This window comes from Mustela putorius, unplaced genomic scaffold (assembly GCF_011764305.1).
Source record: "Mustela putorius furo isolate JIRA1106 unplaced genomic scaffold, ASM1176430v1.1 tig00003937_pilon_pilon_pilon, whole genome shotgun sequence".
NCBI lineage: Eukaryota > Metazoa > Chordata > Mammalia > Carnivora > Mustelidae > Mustela > Mustela putorius.
The window spans coordinates 6569791-6579315 of NW_025422082.1; positions in this window are offsets into that span (position 1 = coordinate 6569791).

Genomic DNA, 9525 nt, shown 5'->3' on the forward strand with positions numbered 1-9525 from the left:
GTTGCTCCTGGAGGGTCACTCTCGTCTCTGTAGCCGCCGGCTACCCCCTAACAAACCTCCTTTTAGAGCACGCCACAGAAATCCTCTGAGCCGCGCGGGGGCCCGGCTGGCGCAGCTGCGGCCCCGGGAAGGACTGCACTGCGGGGGTGCGGAGCCCGCGCGCGCATCCCTGATTCCCGCCCGCGAGCTTCGTTCTGCCCCTTGCCAGGGTCAAGAGAAAAATCTAAAATGACCACTACTAAAATTCTTTACGACACTCTTATTTACAAAAAATTGAGGTGGGGGTGGGGGTGTTCCGTCTTTTACCCCGTCCGCTTCTTTGTTCACTCTTCCCAAGGAACTCCCCAGTCTTCTATCCGTTCACGTTTCACATCGGCGCCTTAGTGCGGTATGTTCAATTTCCTCCGGATCGGTTTTAAGGCCCATTTCCCCTAATATCGTTCGGTCCAGTCTCCTGGGCGCCGCATCTCTCCTCTGGGTCAGAGGTTCGGAAATTTTTCTTAGAAAATTGTTCACCAAGCCTCGTTCTCGTCAGGCAGTACCCTGGGGTGAAATCAGAAGTGTGAAAACACCCCTCCCTTGCAACCTGACCTTCACCCACACCCCTCAGACACTCACGGAGGCGCCTGGGTCTATGCAGCCCAAAGAACAGAGCCTGGCTGGTACCCAGGGAATTCGATCCATAGGGACAGTCAGTCAGTCTGGGTTTTGTAAATGGAAAAAGTAAGCCTCTCAGTGATTTTTCCAAATTGTTTGTTTGTTTTAGTTGGAACATTTTCTTTTTATTTGCTGGAATAGAAATCAATGGATTTGCCCTCCATCTCAGAATCCTGCCGAATATTTAGCTCACAATTCTTCGCGGGTATTTTAGAAAATTATCCAACTCTACTAACTCGCACTTCAAATTTCAACGCGGATATTTGTCTTGCAGAAACTGGACTTGTATGCTTCATAAATAAAAATTCCCTAGAGAGGGAGGGGGGAAAGATACTACTGTATTCACAAATGCACCACAAAAATTTCAGGAGGACTCCACCATCCATGCGGAACAATTCTCTTTCAGGACAATTTGGTAAAAAGTTATATTCGCTTCTTGATTTGTTTTTGCATAGTGAAGAGGACTGCAACAGGAACAGCTGCAGAAATGCTGAGGCACGGAAGAACATTTTATAGACACACGATACTGCTTGCACCCAGGCCACTCGGGTCACTACAATGAGTTTGCCCAAAACGACCGAAAGAGCCAGAATTGGCTCTGCCCTAGCACTTAGCAACTCCAGAAACCTCTTCCTCCCCTCTCCACTTTTTCTTCCCCCTCTCTGGCTTGCTCCCTTTCCCCTTAGTATCATCTGTCTGAAACACCTTTTCTTCCCATTTTCTTATCCAGGTGCAGAAAGCATCAGACCCCGAACCGAGGCAAAGAAGCAGAAAGGTCAAGAGAACAAATTTGCGAAGCAGCAGCCGAGTTTGGACGTTGGGAGAGCTGGCGTTGGAACTGGGCCGGCGGCTGCTTGGGAATGGCTGTCCAGGAGGTGTGTGTGTAGGGAGGCAGGTGATCTGTAGAGAAAGAGGTGCTTTGTGCAGCCTCCAAGAGAACCAGGGGGCCTGGCTTCCTGGGTGGGTGGGGTGGCCTGAGCGTCAAGCCCGGGCTTGGCGCGCTGTGATGGGGTGAACTGGTGGGTTGCCACCCCTTCCAGGTACCTATGTGCAGAGACGTTGGCATCTCGGTCACCACAGCAGTTAAGGTATAGCAATCGAGGGGCTAATTGACCAGCATTAAGAGACCTAGTCCAGTAGGTCTTCACTCAAGATAAGGCGGAGAGTAAGATGCAGGATAACCGAGGCTGGACGTTCACCCAGCACTTCTGGGAGCTAGGTACTGCCACACAGTATCCTTAAACTCAGCAGCAATATTTGCAGTGGGATTATTTGCTCCCAGTTTACAAATGTACAAAATTGGATGGGAGATGGCCTCTCGACCAATAAACTGGAAAACTGGGGACAAAGACCCATGCTAGTCTTCCACCTTCAATACACCACATTTGGCATGCAATATAAGGCCTTTAAACAGAAAAAGTATAAATATGACTTCTTCCCACTCTCCCTTTTTTCGGTTTCTCAGCTCAGTTGAGGCGAAAGATAACTGAAGAGCCACTCTGAAATGCCCCCCTCTTTTCCTGGTGGTCCCCGCCTCCCGCCAGCCGGCTGGGGAAAGCCCTCGGGACCTCCCAGCTCCCTCCCAGCTCTCGGCGGAGGTGTGAGCGATGTGTTGATTATTCATATTTTTGCCGAGCATACAACTCCGCCGCGGCGGGCGCCGCCACATTTCACACGTACACTTCACGTACACACATGTACACGCGCTCACTCCGGCCCCGTCGCTCCGCACTCTGTGCGCAGGGGATCGCAGCCCCCCAGCAGGCACCACCCTCCTCGGATAGTGGAGGAGTGACAAAAGGCTCCCACTCATCCTCCCCAGGTCCCCTTCTTCCTCCTGGCCCCCAAGAAACACACTCTTGGCTTCCAGATCCAACTTCCTTCTCCATAAGACACTTGTCTTCCCAACTCCCCCCTCCAGAGTTGGGAGTGGAGGAGTGCGGTAACAACTACAAATACGGCACCAGCTAGAATTTCCATTTGGCACTAAGATCTCTTCCTCCAACACACAAACATCACTGTCACCTCCGCCCGCATCATACCCTTCAGGTGGCAAGAGAGAAAAATCGAGAAAAAAAGAGCACTTGGGCGAAACGCATGCTTTCAAGTTGTCTTCAAAAGCGTAAACAGGACTTTAACTGTGGAATCTCCTCCAATGCGACCCAAGGCCCAGGAACTCCGTCTCTGTCCGATGGGGACCCCCTACACCCCCTCACCTCCAGGAACTAGACACTCATTTGGGGGCTGGTGGGTCCAGGACGTGCAGGACGTGGCGCTGGCTGTGAAACCTCAGAACCCGCTGGGAACACAGAGCTAGTTCGCCGGGCTGAGCAGCTCCGTCCCACCCTTCAAGGGGCGGCTTACTTCCATTTATTCTGGTTTCCCGAAGGAGAGCCGAAGGGGGTCACAGGCTTGGCGGTCTCACGCGTGGGAGCGGTCCCAGCGGCAGGCTGCAATTCGAGCGGGGTTTTGAGCAATGCCGGGCGCTCCGTGTAGGGGGCGCTGGACTAAAGGCCACGAAGCCCTGGTAACTCCGCACTTCGGCTCTGACCCAGGACAAGCTGGGGCGCTCCAATGGTCCCTACAGGGCCGGCTACGTGACCAAGGAGAAACTCTTCCAGCTTTGGTGTCGGCAGACCCGGGTTAGAGCCGTGCATTTACCGGCGAGGTCTTGGGGATTTGATCTGTCTCTCTGAGCCTCCGTTTCCAAACCAGTGAAATGGGAGTGTTATTCCTCTGATTCCCAGTTTCCTTATGGATAAAATGGGGGATATTTAGGCCTCCAGAGCTACACTTGCTTTAGGGGTAAGAAAGTGGTTTAGATGAGAGTATCCGGCCCGTAGTAAGTGTTCAAGAAACTCTCGTTTGCCTTCAACGTCTGCATCTGTAAAATGAGCGTGATGGTGTTTCTTGTACCTCCCTGGGTCTCGTGAGTCTCCTGTGAGGGTGGTTTTTCTCTCTGCCGGGCCTGCGGGCTTCTTGAGACCAGAATTCGGACTCACTTGTCTTTACAGCTCTTTGGCCTGGCACGGGGCTGGCTCCCGCCGTGGGCGCCGCGTCATTGGGTTTAGCGTGGAATTAGATCTAAGAAAGTGCTTTGGAGTCTGGTGCTCGCAGGTGTCAGAGGGCACGGACGGCAGTCAACTGGCCGGGCTTCCCGCGGAGGGAATGCGACTCCCTAGGAGTTCGCTTTTGGGGGCTCTGCGCTGCCTTTTCGCGCCGCAGTTGACAGGTCGCAAGCCTGTCGCAAGGAGCCGAGTGTGGTTAGCTGTGGGGACCGCAGCAGACCGGCAGGCGTCAGGGATCGCGGGAATCGCCGGGGAGCTGAAGAAGATCACAAAGAGCTCTGGAAAGGTCTTCCGGCTAGTGTGACAGACACCAGTTGACCGGTGTTCAGGGAGAGCCAGGAGCCTCTCTTCCGGCTCAGCACCCTCCGCGGGAGACGCGGCACCCCTGGAGCGCGGGGTCACCCTCTCCGCGGAGCTGAGCTCCTGAGCAGCGCTTCCCGGAGACGTCGGTGAAGGAAGCTGGGGGTCAGGGAAGCAAGGAGGCGGAAGAAGCCGGAGGGAGCAAGCCTGGAGTTCGCAGAAAAGGGGGGAAGAGGACAGAAGGAGGAGTGGGTCCCAAGATTTTGTTTTCAGCAGGACTGGAGCCTGCTAGAATCCCCCTTTTAAACTGCGCCTTTTACGCAAAGGCAGTGCATGTGTATTGCAGGGAAAAAATATATATGAAAACAAGAACAACCACGACAGAATAAATTCATAACCATCCCTAACCGCATCAACATCAGCTCTTGCTAATATTTCAGTGGGTTTCCTGCCAGTCTTTCTCCTATGCATATCTTCATATTCTGATTTGTAATCTTTTGACTCACTTATAACATATATTTCCATATCATTAAATATTTCCCTACGGTAACACTTAATATTGGACGTAGTATTTCATTATCTGGAGAAGTCATACCATAAATTGTTTAATTGGTTTGCTGTTGTTGAAGTTAAATTGTTTCTAATCCTTCACCATTATAAGCAATACTGTGATGAACATCTCTGTGGCTATAGCTTTTCACATAACTGTAATTCTTTCCTTAAGATAAAGTCCTTAATGTAAAACTGCAAATTCAAGACTATGCCTGTTTTGAAGCCTATATACAGATCAGCAGATTGTCCTCTTAAGAGATTAAATTTACACTCTCTTATGCCCCCAGTCCAACCTTCCTTAATCCTTAAATTACTTTCTTATTTAAAACTCTGCCGATATTATATGTCTTTTGGTATTTTTATTTGCATTTTATCTCTCTTTCATGAATTTCCACTCGGGGAAACTATTTTTTATCCATTTGTGGTCATCATACATCTTTGGGGAGATGCAAATTCTTATGTTAATAAAGATATTGCATTTTAATGTATCACATATATTACAAATATTTCCCCAGTCTTTGTTTGCCTTTAATTGTATTTATGGAATTTTTTGGTGGTGGCTATAGTTGTGTATTTCCCTTAGAATGTTTTCATCTACAAATAACAAATTCAGTGGCCAACAGTGACTTGAGCAATAAAGACACTTAATTATCTAATATAACAAGAAGTCTGGGGGCAGATGGCCCCAGGTTAGGTGTAATGCTCACTAGTGCCATAAACTACCCCATTTCCTTAGCTCTTCACCCCATCATCCTCTGCATAATGTTTTTAATCTCATGTTCACTATCTCATGGTGTTAGTATAGTTGATACAGAAGCAGACATCATAGCACATATTCAAGGCAGGAAGCAAGAAGAACAAGAGATACCAGAAAATTCTGTACCTTTGTGTAGTAAAGTAAAAGCTTTTCCAGATACAGTCCTATGTCACCTTGGCTATAACTAAATCACGTATTGTATCCATAGTCAGATGGGTAGCTGAGAAAGCAAGCACCCACTTTTCCACAGTCTTTCTGATAGGCCTCAGAGATGGGAGTTAGGAATGGTCCTTGTATTAGACAAACAAACCCACGAGAAAAAAAAAAAGGTGTCTTTAATTGTATGTGATTTTATCTGTTCATCTTTCCCTTTATAATATTTTCCTTTTGAGTTATTCTCAGGTAATCTTTCCCCATTCTAAAATAATTTTAATATTGACCTCTATTTTTTTATGATCTCTTTTTTTAATTAAAATTTTTTCCCTTAATAACCAAATTTGTTTCTGTGGTCTTGGTTCCACTTTCATCAGTATGCACCAACATTTTGAAAGACTAATTTAAATAGATTAGTTATAATGCATCTAAATATTTAATTTATTCTGTCTTTCATTCAAAATGTATTTGATGTTTATATATCAACTCTATGCCATCAACTCTATTGTGGTTTATGTTATGAAATAGAAGTCAAACTTCTGTCACCAAATTGTTATTTGTACTAATAGCACTTATTAAATAATCCACAATTTCCCCCTAAATGTGAATTGTCACTATATATATAAAATAAATATTGAGATTTTTAAATTCGAATTGGAAATTTGGGATATATTTAGAAACTAGAAAAACCATGTACTATCCATTTTCTTTTATGCCCTACAGTAAAACTTTATAGTATTCTTCATATGGTTCTAGCAAATTTTTATTTAAATTATTGCTAGGTAGTTTGTGAATATATTTTTTTCAATTATAGTTACTAACTGGTTATTGCTGAAAAAAGGGAAATTGTTTATGATGCAATCAGTCATCTTATTTATCTCTTATTAGTTGTTGTAGTTTAACTGATTCAGTTAGACTTCCCAAATAAACAATTATATTACCTACTTATTGATATTTGGTTTCTTTCTTTCCAACAAATACACATGATTTATTTTACTTGTTTTATCACATTGGCTAGGACCTCCAATATAAAGGCAAATAGTAGAAGTGTTGGAGATAAACTTTGTCTTTGTCTGAATATTACAGATACTTTTGTAATATGCCATTATTAATTTGACTATTGTGTCAAATATTATTAATTAAGTATGTTTCTTCGGTTTTTAAGAATTCAGGTCAAGAATATATGTTGAATTGTATCAAGTACACTCTTAGCACTTATTAGATTGAATATAGTACTTTTCTCCTCTTTCTATTATTAAGATTAATTATTAACACATTTACTAATGTTAGTCTGTCCTTGCATTTCTATAATAAACCCAACAGGAACAATCATTTATTCATTCATTATGAATTTATCAAACCTCACTTGCCGGAGATGCCATGCCAAACAATGCCCCATCTGTGCCCTTGTGGAATTTATATTACTGTGGGAAATATGAAAATTGATCTACAGTTTCTCTTGTTAAATCTGTCTTTGCAAGTCTGTGATGTATTTAATCTCTTGACACTCAGAATTCATTCCCATCACCTATGACTTCTGGTCCTGGAGGTTAACTTCTTTAATGCTCTGTGAGTCATTCCTAAATACCTACTTAGAGTCTGCCTCTCCAATTATTCCAACACTTTTGCAAGCTCCAAATTTCCCTTATTGAATTTCTTCCTGCTTATATGTTTAGAACAGTTAATATTTTTGTGCCAAACTCTAACTAGCACATCAGGTTTTAGTATCAAGGTTACACAAATACTGTAAAAAATCATCTTGGGGCACCTGGGTGGCTCAGTCAGTTAAGCATCTGCCTTCGGTTCGATCATGATCCCAGGATCCTTGGACTGAGCCCTGCATTGGGGTCCCTGGTCAGTGAAGAGCCTGCTTCTCTCTCTCCCTCTGCTGCTCCCCCTGCTTGTATGCCATATTTCTCTTTCTCTAATAAATAAAGTCCTTTTTTAAAAAAGATTTTATTTTTTTATTTGACAGAGGGAGATCACGAGAAGGCGGAGCAGCAGGCAGAGAGGAAGGGAGAGGGAAGCAGGCTCTCCACTGAGCACAGAGTCTGATGTGAGGGTTGATTCCAGGACATTGAGATCATGACCTGAGCCAAAGGCAGAGGCTTAACCCACTGAGCCACCCAGGCGCCCCTAAATAAAGTCTTTAAAAATATATATATAACCTCTATCCTTTCTTATGTTCAGGATTAGTTTAAATAGCATATGACCTATGTTTTTTATAAATTAACAGTATTTTCCCATATGATACCTTATCTAATTTATCTAATTTATTTGATAAGTTATCTAATTTATTTGATGACTTGATTTATTCAAGTTTTCTCTCTTGATGAGTATATTTGGATAATTTTTATTCTCATAGAAAATTATTTATATCATTGGTATTTTAAAGTGTACAGCCATAGAGATATACCTTGTTTTCTGCTGTAATTTTAATTTTCTATATCTGAAATAATTCTCATTTCCATTGTTACATCTTTGAATTTTTGTTCTATTTTGTTTTAATTCTTCAAGACTATTCCAGTTTACATTCCCATCAACAGTGTGCCAAAAAAATTATTATTATCTGACTTTCTAATTTTGGCCAAGCTGATATATATAAAGTTATACCTCACTGTTGCTTTAATGTGCATTTCTTTAATTGCTCATGGGGTTGAGCATCTCTTCAGATACTTCTAAGCCATTGGGGTCCCCCTCCAGTTAACCACTTCTTCCTAGCATTCCTCATTCTCCCATTGGATTTTCAGTCTTGGAGATTATTGCTGCTAATGCTTTTTGCTACTGCCATTGTTGGTGTTGATGATTTGCAGGAGTACCTTGTACGCTGAGATATTAATCAGTGGAGAGTTTTAGATGTTACAACTATTATCTCTTGTCATTTATCCACAACTTGGTCAGTATCATCTTTTTTTCTTTTTACCAGAAATTCTTCATTTTTATATTATTGATTCCATTTATTTTTGTGATTTCTGGTCTTATTTAAAAAGTCTCCCTGTCTTCAAGGTCACAAAGAAATACCCTGACACTTTTATTATAGTTTTAGCTTTCATATTCATGTGCTTAATCTCTCTTGAGTTTAACTTGTAACATGGTCTAAGATAATGATCTAAATTTTGTTTTCTCTACTGAACAAGACACAAAAATGTGATTGCTAAATTGTAGCATGGTAAGAAAGGAAATTTTCCCAAATCTGGTTTAGGACAGAACTTCCTTATGTATGTGATATAACTTACACATCTTTCTAGGGAATGCTTGGCATTCTTAAGCAATTTTTGATAGACTTTACTGAAACTAAAAGCACCTTCTGAGTTGTGAGTTTTGAGAGGAATCTGATATTAACTGGCATCCTTTTCTTGTATCAAATTTCTTCTGAAATTTTATTTTCCAAGAGAACAGTCGTTTTTTTTTTTTAAGATTTATTTATTTATTTGACACAGAGAAAGAGAGATCACAAGTAGGAAGAACAGCAGGCAGAGAAAGAGGGGGAAGCAGGCTCCCCGCTGAGCAGAGAGCCTGATGTAGGGCTTAATTCCAGGACCCTGAGATCATGACCTGACCAAAGGCAGAGAGGCCCAACCCACTGAGCCACCCAGGCACCCCAAGAGAACAGTCTCTGAAATGACCAGCTCAGGACACTCTTCATGGCAACTTTGAAATAAAGCTTCGACAGGAACCTGGAATCATTTTTCCAGAAAAGTTGTTTTCATGACCCTGTGTATAGTCTTCAGCTCTTCATTTAGACACACTTCTCAGTTCACCAAAGTACCTCTTGAAGTAATTTTTGGGAAATGATATATGGATATTATCATTTTTTACAACAACATCACTGCCTCCATTACAGTTCTGTTTGGTAATAATCTCCAAGAATTGCTTATATTCCCCTCACAGAGTGTTGACAATAAGGGTCAGCTCCCAGTGAATTCTTTACTCTCATTGTGATGACAATTATTTAAGAGTTACATTGCTGCAACTCTTATTTTTCCAGTGATTCTACACAGCTGCAGCAGACTGATCCTTCTCTTTTAAAAATAAATA